This window comes from Rhipicephalus sanguineus, chromosome 6 (assembly GCF_013339695.2).
Source record: "Rhipicephalus sanguineus isolate Rsan-2018 chromosome 6, BIME_Rsan_1.4, whole genome shotgun sequence".
In the NCBI taxonomy this organism is placed as follows: domain Eukaryota; kingdom Metazoa; phylum Arthropoda; class Arachnida; order Ixodida; family Ixodidae; genus Rhipicephalus; species Rhipicephalus sanguineus.
In genome coordinates, this window is record NC_051181.1 from 175,510,205 (window position 1) to 175,518,679 (window position 8,475).

Sequence of the window (8,475 nt, forward strand, 5' to 3'; positions counted from 1 at the left end):
GTGACGCCGCGGCTGAATACCTCGAGTACATTCCCCAAGACATCCGCTCGAACTATGAAGCACTGGTGTCGGCGCTCGAAAGCCGATTTGGTGACCGTCATCTTCTTCAGCTCTACCTCACACAACTGAAACACGTCCGGCAGGGTCGGCGAGACCTTCAAGAACTCGCTGCTCACATCGATAGCTTGTCCCGGAAGGCCTTGTCGGGTTGCCCTACCGCAACCATGGACCTTATTGCTGCTAATTTATTTATTTATTTATTTATGATACCTCAAAGGCCCCTAAAGGAAGGGGTTTTACATGAGGTGTGGGCATATCTACAAAAACAGTTCTTCTATGATGCGTTTGAAGATGGCTGGGTCGGAATGAAGCACTGCCTTGGTGGGAAGGTCATTCCAGTCCCTTGATGTCTGGTTGAAGAATGAGGAGGCATGGGAGACAGTGTGAGCTCGAGGGGGGTATACGGTCTTTTCGTGGTTGATCCGGCTTGAGTGGCGATGTGCGGGAGAAATGAGATCGGCTTGGGGTGGCTTGTGGAAGAACTTTTGAAAGAGAGAAAGGCGAGCGACTCGACGGCGTGATATAAGGCTGGGAAGGTTGGCTTGGGATTTGAGTTTCGATGAGCTAGAGTTGTAGGAATAGTCCGAAAAAATGAAACGCAGGGCACGGTTCTGTACTGATTCAAGCATGGTAATGTGATTATGTTGGTATGGGTCCCACAGGGCACTTGCATATTCGAGCTTCGGTCTTACTAAGGAGCAGTAGGTTAGAAGTTTGACTGAGGAGGGTGCTAATCGGATATTACGTCGCAGGGAACCAAGAACGCGATTAGCAGAATTTGTTATGCTGGTTATGTGGGTGTGCCATGATAGGTCAGTAGCGAGATTAATTCCTAAATACTTGTAGGTGTTAACAGCGGATATTAAAGAGCCACTTATTATATAATCGCGAGCAGGGTATGACTTCTTTCGATGAAAAGTAAGAAGGGAGGTTTTTGATGCGTTTAATGACATGAGCCACTTGCGGCACCAATCTTCAATTTGACTGAGGTCAGATTGTAGGGATAAAACATCGTTATTATTGTTAATAGGGCGGTATAGCACGCAGTCGTCTGCAAACAATCGAATCCCGGAAGAAATGTTAGTTGGAAGGTCGTTAATGTATATGAGAAAGAGCAGGGGTCCGAGGACTGTTCCCTGAGGAACCCCGGATGTAACAGGTGTGAGAGAAGAAGAGTGTTCGTTAGCGTAGACAAACTGCTGACGGTTAGACAGAAAATCACGTATCCAGTGAAACACAAGATAATGAAGGTTTAGGCGAGAGAGCTTTAGGAATAGGCGGTTATGGGGTACTTTATCAAAAGCTTTTTCAAAGTCCAAAAATAGCGCGTCAACGGGGGTGTTAGTATCAAGGCTAGAACTGATGTCATTAATGAAGAGAGCCAGTTGAGTGTCACAGGAAAGGCCCTTCTGGAAGCCATGCTGACTGGGATGAAAGAAATTAACAGAGCTAAGAAACTTTGCAATGTGTGAATGAAGAATGTGCTCCATTAATTTGGAACATACACTCGTTAGTGAGATGGGACGATAGTTTCTCGGTGATGCTGGGTTACCTTTTTTGGGCACTGGGATGACCTTTCCCACCTTCCAGTCATGTGGCAGGGTACTAGTGGAAAGTGATTGCTGAAATATGCAAGAGAGAAAGACACTGGTGATTTCCTTTGTACTTTTTAGTATTTTTGTGTTGATGCCGTCTATGCCAGCTGATGATGTCATCTTTAGGTTGTCGATTAAGGCAGCGATACCAGCAGCCTCAAAGGTGATTTCCTGCATTACTGAATATTCAGTCGGGGACAAGTAGGGCAATTCGCTATCAGGCTCTTCGGTGAATACCGAGCAAAAAACGCTGTTCAACACGCGTGCCGTATCATGTAGTGGAATGGGTTGATCATTTTCGTCACAGAGTGATAACGTTTTAGACGCGCTTGGGTTGATAAATTTCCAGAACTGCTTGGGGTTAGTGTTTAGCATGTTCGGTAACGTTGAAGCAAAGAAGTTGCGTTTGGATTTTGCGGCAAGCGAATCGAACAGTTTTTCAGTGGCGCGGTACTTTTCCCACGCTTGTACTGTGTTTGATAACTTAGCGGACCGGTAATGTCGCTTCTTTTTGTTTTTTAAGCGCTTTAGTGCCACACTAAACCATGGTGTCTGTGGACGCTCTGTTACCGTTACGGTAGGGATGTAAGTACGAATGAGATCGTGCAATTTGTTTTTGAAAAGACACCAGTTTGTTTCGACTGGGCGTTGTGAGAAGTCTTCACAAAACCAGCAATAGAATGCTGCAAGTTCCTCGTTAATGGCCACGTAGTTGCCTTTATCGTAAAGTGTTAGTTTTTTCTTAACGTTTTTTGATCTTGGTGAGTGAAACTGTAGTGTAGCATTTATTATAGCGTGGTCACTTAGCCCAGCCAAGTACGAAACGGATAAAACAGTTTCTGGGTGCGATGTTAGTAAAAGGTCGAGGATGCTTGATGAGTGAGCAGTTTTTCTCGTAGGGGTGTAAACGAGCTGTGAAAGTCCGAATGTTAGGCAGGAATTAACGAAATCACTTTCCGCGCTACATTTGGACAAAGTTAACGACAAATCAGACCAGGATATTTCGGGAAAGTTGAAGTCTCCAAGAAGTATAATTGGGAAATTGGGATGAGTGCCATAAAGTGAATTCAAAACGTCGTGTTATTCACCAACAAACGACCGGTCTGCGTCAGGTGGGCGGTAGCACACACCGATAATGGCGGGAGGATAAAGTGCTTTGCAGGATACAAACAGTACTTCTAAGCTACTGGAAATTTCTATAACGTTACATAACAACCTGCTGTGAGCCGCTATGAGCACACCGCCTCCTCGCCTACCGATACGGTCGCAACGAAAGACATCAAAACCAGGAAAATAGAGTGCCAACTCAGCATCAGAAATTGACTCATTCAACCAAGTTTCGGTTAGTACGACGAAATCGCATTCGGTAGTTTCTATTATGTGAAGTATTTGGTCTCGTTTAGGTATGAGACTTCTTATATTGGTGTAAATGAGTTGAACGGGAAAAGTGTTAGTAGCAGAACGTAAGGGAGTGCACGGCCCCCGTGATTCCGAAATGTGCTCGGAACACTGCAGATTGTGACGTGAACTCGGTGTTAGCTATGATGGTCGCGGGATGACGCTTTCCGAGATTTCGTCGTACACATACGTGACGCCATCGATGATTAGCTTGTTGTAACGAAGTTTTATCGGTTTATTTTTTGCTTTGGCAAACTCGGCCAATTTTTTTCGTGCGAGGCGTGTGCCCGGTGAGAAATCTTCGCTGATACTGTATGGGGACCCTCTGAGGTTTTTGGAGCATGACAGTACACGATCTTTGTCTTTCCAATTTGCAAAGCGTACGATTATGGGTCTGGTCTTGGTCGGGTTGAAACGGCCTATCCTGTGAGCCCTTTCAATATCTTTTGGTGTTATCGGAACGCCAAGGTTTTCACTGCATACGTCAATTGCTGATTGTTCTGACTGAGCCCATGTTTCATTTGCGCTGTCCTTGAGACCAAAGAATACAAGATTGGATCTGCGGGCGCGATCCTCAGAGTCATCTACTCTAGCTGTAAGACTGGCAATTTCACGCGAGTTCTGCGTCGCGATTGCCTGTACTTCCTTAATGTCGTTCTTCAGGGAAAGGAGGGATGCGCAGTCTGTCTCAATTTTTCCAAGTCTTTCAGTGATAGTACCGAGAGTTTCGTCATTTTGTGCCAGTTTGGTACGGAGACACTTCATCTCGGTTAATAGCGCAGCTTGACCTGTTTGGAGATCTCGCAAGGCTTGCAAAATATCGGAGGTTGCTTCCGGAGCAGGCGAGCGGGTAGGGGGACCAGGATTTTCCTCAATGTCGCCAGCTAAAAGCAATAGTTCTAAGACAACAGATGCACATTCATAGGCAATTTTCGCACAAGTGGGGCTCGGCAGCACAATCAATGCCATATAACGAGTACGCGATGCATACAAGGAATAGCGATTGTTTACCTGCACAAGAAACAGGCGGGGCGTGTAAGCGTTGGCCATCGAAGCGTTGCTACCAAGCCCACTAGTGCGCACGTGGTCGATGCAAGACTTTATAACGCTGGTCGGTGACGTCAGAATCAGCTGGGTGCCACGAACTGCTGGACGGTGCGCAAAAAGTTGATAAGGTGGCTCGATCACGCTGGTCGCGTTGTCGTGACGCCTGTTGAAGGGTGCGGAATCCGGGAACTGTGAAATGGTCTGGTCCGTGGCGGGACTGTCGACGCTGCGTGGCATTTCCAAAGACGGCAGCACCACACTTTCGCCAGCAGTACACGGTGGACCAGCAAAACAGGCCAGGAGATAGGCCACGTTGACCATCTGCACAAGAAACAGGCGGGGCGTGTAAGCGTTGACCATCGAAGCGTTGCTGCCAAGCCCACTAGTGCGCACGTGGTCGATGCAAGACTTTTTAGCGCTGGTCGGTGACGTCAGAATCAGCTGGGTGCCACGAACTGCTGGACGGTGCGCAAAAAGTTGATAAGGTGGCTCGATCACGCTGGTCGCGTTGTCGTGACGCCTGTTGAAGGGTGCGGAATCCGGGAACTGTGAAATGGTCTGGTCCGTGGCGGGACTGTCGACGCTGCGTGGCATTTCCAAAGACGGCAGCACCACACTTTCGCCAGCAGTACACGGTGGACCAGCAAAACAGGCCAGGAGATAGGCCATGTTGACCATCTGCACAAGAAACAGGCGGGGCGTGTAAGCGTTGGCCATCGAAGCGTTGCTGCCAAGCCCACAACTGCCTTTGTTGACGCCATCAATAACAGAAACGTCCAGCGCTTCGTCCGCCTCGCTCGTCCGATCGACGTACCATCAGCTCTAGCCGTCGATCTTGAGGCAGAGATACAAGAACGCTCGCAAGCAGCTGAAGGTCCGTACCGGAGGCCAACCTACACGGACGTGCCCTCCGGGGCCCGAAATTCTCCTGCTCGGCTACACGAGCCTACAGCGATGTTTCGCTGCTACCACTGCAACGACGTTGGGCATTTTGCTCGTAACTGCCCTGGAATGTCCAAGTCACTGCCAAACTCGGTTGCTCGTGCAAAGTGTCCCTTGGGAAACTACAGTGCGGGCCGCCGAGGGCAGGACCCCGCATGATGACTGAAGCCCCTCTCCTTTCACTTGGCCCCTTCACCGAGATGCCAACTCTGCCGGTGAAGCTTGGAGATCCGCCGCAGCGTGTTGAAGCACTTGTGGACACAGGGGCTGCCTTCAGTTTTCTCACGTCAAGTTTCTTGTTTGGAAGATTTTCGGTGAACCCTGCACAGGTCGATCGACCCCATCTCGTCCTGGCTGACGGAGCTGCTCTACCTAGCCTAGGCGAAGTCTACTTGAATGTGTGTGCGCTTGGGAAGAAAGCGAGACATCGGTTCCTTGTCGTCCCAAACCTGTGTGTGCCAGTGATCTTAGGCTGTGATTGGTGTGCAGCGTTTGGCGTTCGTTTGCAGTTTAGCGGCACTGATTGCACCATTGACCTGATATCTACCACGTCGATACCACCGCCAGCAACTCTTGCAGCCTCCAATAAAGCTTGTCCTTGGCAGTCGTATTTCCCGTTACATCAAGTAATTTACAGCACTGTTCGCAAAGTCTGTTCCGTGCTTGCTGGCAACTACCGCATGATGAAAAGTCTGGTTACTAAATTTTCTTCGCAATTCGGCATTCCAAACACGAGGACGTGCATGGCCGTTGGTGCAAACAGAAGTGAACAACCCGAAGTTGGAAAATCATCACCTCTTTTGCATCCTGTGATTACGGCAACTTCAGTTACCATACCCTTGTCGTCTGCTGCGTGGGTGCCCGTTTACAGCCACGCCAAGTCTTTTGCCGACACGGACATTCTTGTAGAAAGCACCGTTTGCTCCCGGCCTGGAGGTGAATTCGCAATGCCGCGGGCCCTTCATCACTGTTCCGGCAATACCTTTGCAGTGCTTGTCTTCAATCTGTCCGACAGTAACCTGCGCGTGCCGTCAGACACCGTTCTCGGTACCTGTACCTACCTTGAAGCCCCGTCTGTCGTGGCAGTAGTGCAGCCCGGAGCACCTTCCTCACCAGCTACTTCGCCCTTAGACTGGAATGAATTCAACTTCGGTCCCAACTTAACTCCGTCACAGAAATCGGAGATTCAAGCACTTCTACGAAAATTCCGTAACTGCGTGGCCATGTCACCCAGTGAGCTCGGCCACACTCCCTTGGTGCAGCACAGAGTCGATACCGGATCTGAAATTCCTATTCGACATCACCCGCGGCGAGTCTCTGCCTCTGAACGCGCAGAAATCGCTAAGCAAGTGGATGACATGCTTAAACGTGGTATCATATCGCGCTCGTCGAGTCCCTGGTCGTCCCCCGTAGTACTCGTCAGAAAGAAAGACGGCACGATTCGTTTCTGTGTGGATTATCGACGACTAAACAGTGTCACCAAACCGGACGTGTATCCACTGCCTCGTCTTGATGATGCCCTTGACCGCCTGCATGGTGCCAGTTTTTTCACTACGCTGGATCTTCTTTCTGGCTATTGGCAAGTGGAACTAGACCCAAATGACGCTGAGAAGACCGCCTTTACAACTCCCGACGGACTATACCAGTTTAACCGCCTGCCATTTGGCCTCTCCAACGCTCCCGCTACATTTCAGCGATTAATGGACCGGGTTCTTGGGCATCTGAAGTGGTCGATGGCTTTGGTTTACTTAGACGACATCATCGTTTATGCTCCTACGTTTCCCGAACACCTCAGGCGCTTGGAAATGGTCCTGCGTGCTCTACAAGACGCTAGTCTTTGCATTAAGCCTTCAAAGTGCTTCTTCGGCTTCTCGGAAGTTACTTACTTGGGACACGTAGTCAGCGCCAAAGGCATCAGCCCTGATCCGACCAAGCTCCAAGCCATCGCCTATATTCCGCCTCCCACCACGGCTAAGCAGCTGAAAAGTTTCCTAGGCTTTGCTTCATATTTCCGGCGCTTTGTCCCTGACTTCGCTTCCCGCGCAGCACCTCTCAACGAATTGTTGAAGAAAGAAGTTCGCTGGAAATGGGGTCCCGATCAAGAAGCTGCCTTCCGCGACTTCCAGGCTGCCCTTCAGGCGCCACCGACACTCGCGCACTATGACGAGAATGCGCCGACTATTCTACACACGGACGCCAGCGGGCTCGGCCTCGGAGCTGTTCTCTTGCAACTTAACGAGGACGGCCAGGAGAGGCCGGTCGCTTATGCTAGCCGCCGGCTCAGTGAACCAGAGAGCCGATACCACGCCTCCGAACTTGAGTGCCTGGCGGTAGTTTGGGCAGTCGAAATATTTCGCCCGTACGTTTATGGTAAAACCTTCACGGTCGTTACCGACAACGTCGCCCTTCGCTGGCTTCAAACAAAAAAAGACCTCAACGCTAAGTTAGCCAGGTGGGCTCTAAAGCTGCAAGATTATACCTTTTCCGTTGTCCATCGGAGTGGCGCTCGCCATCAGGACGCTGACTACCTTTCTCGCCACCCGACAGCTCTCAACGGCACCTCGCCAGTCACCGCAGTGCTTGATTTACGCGCCACACAACCACAAGACGCAGAAATCCTCGATATAATCCAGCGGTTGTCCGGGGAAGTACGCACTCCCAAGCGTCGTCGTGAAAGTCTCGCTGCGTCTTATGTCATCCGAGATGGAATCCTTTATCACCGAAATCATCGGGATGGGTCGTGTGTGCCTGTCGTGCCTGCAGCCATGCGACAATCGGTGCTGTTCATGTGCCATGACACCCCGACTGCCGGTCACCTCGGGCTTCACAAGACGCTGGCACGCATCAAAGAGAGGTTTTGGTGGCGGCGCATGCAGACTGACGTCTCCCGCTACGTTTTGTCGTGCACGGTCTGTCAGGCACGGAAGGCCGTCACAAATCCGCCACCGGTCCCCATGCAACCTATTCATCCTCCGGAAACGCCTTTTGAGATAATGGGACTTGACCACATGGGCCCGTTTCCACGTACGTCGCGCGGCAACAGGTTCCTCATCGTTGCCACGGACTATCTTACGAAGTGGACCGAAATCAGGGCCGTCCCTAACTCTTCGGCGCAGCACGTCCTCACGTTCATAAACGAGTGCATCGTTTTTCGACACGGTACACCACGCTTGCTCATCACCGACCGCGGCACGGCCTTCACGTCGCGTGCATTCAGAAACCTATTAAATAACCATGGAATTCAACATGCAGCGGCCACCCCTCAGCACCCACAAACAAACGGTCTGGTGGAACGTACAAACCGTACCATAAAGGACATACTGTCGTCGTACGTGAGTCCTAGTCATGACAACTGGGACGAATACGTTGCCGCAGCTGTCTTCGCCCTCAATACGTCACAGCAGGAAATCACACGGGAGTCACCGTTCAAACT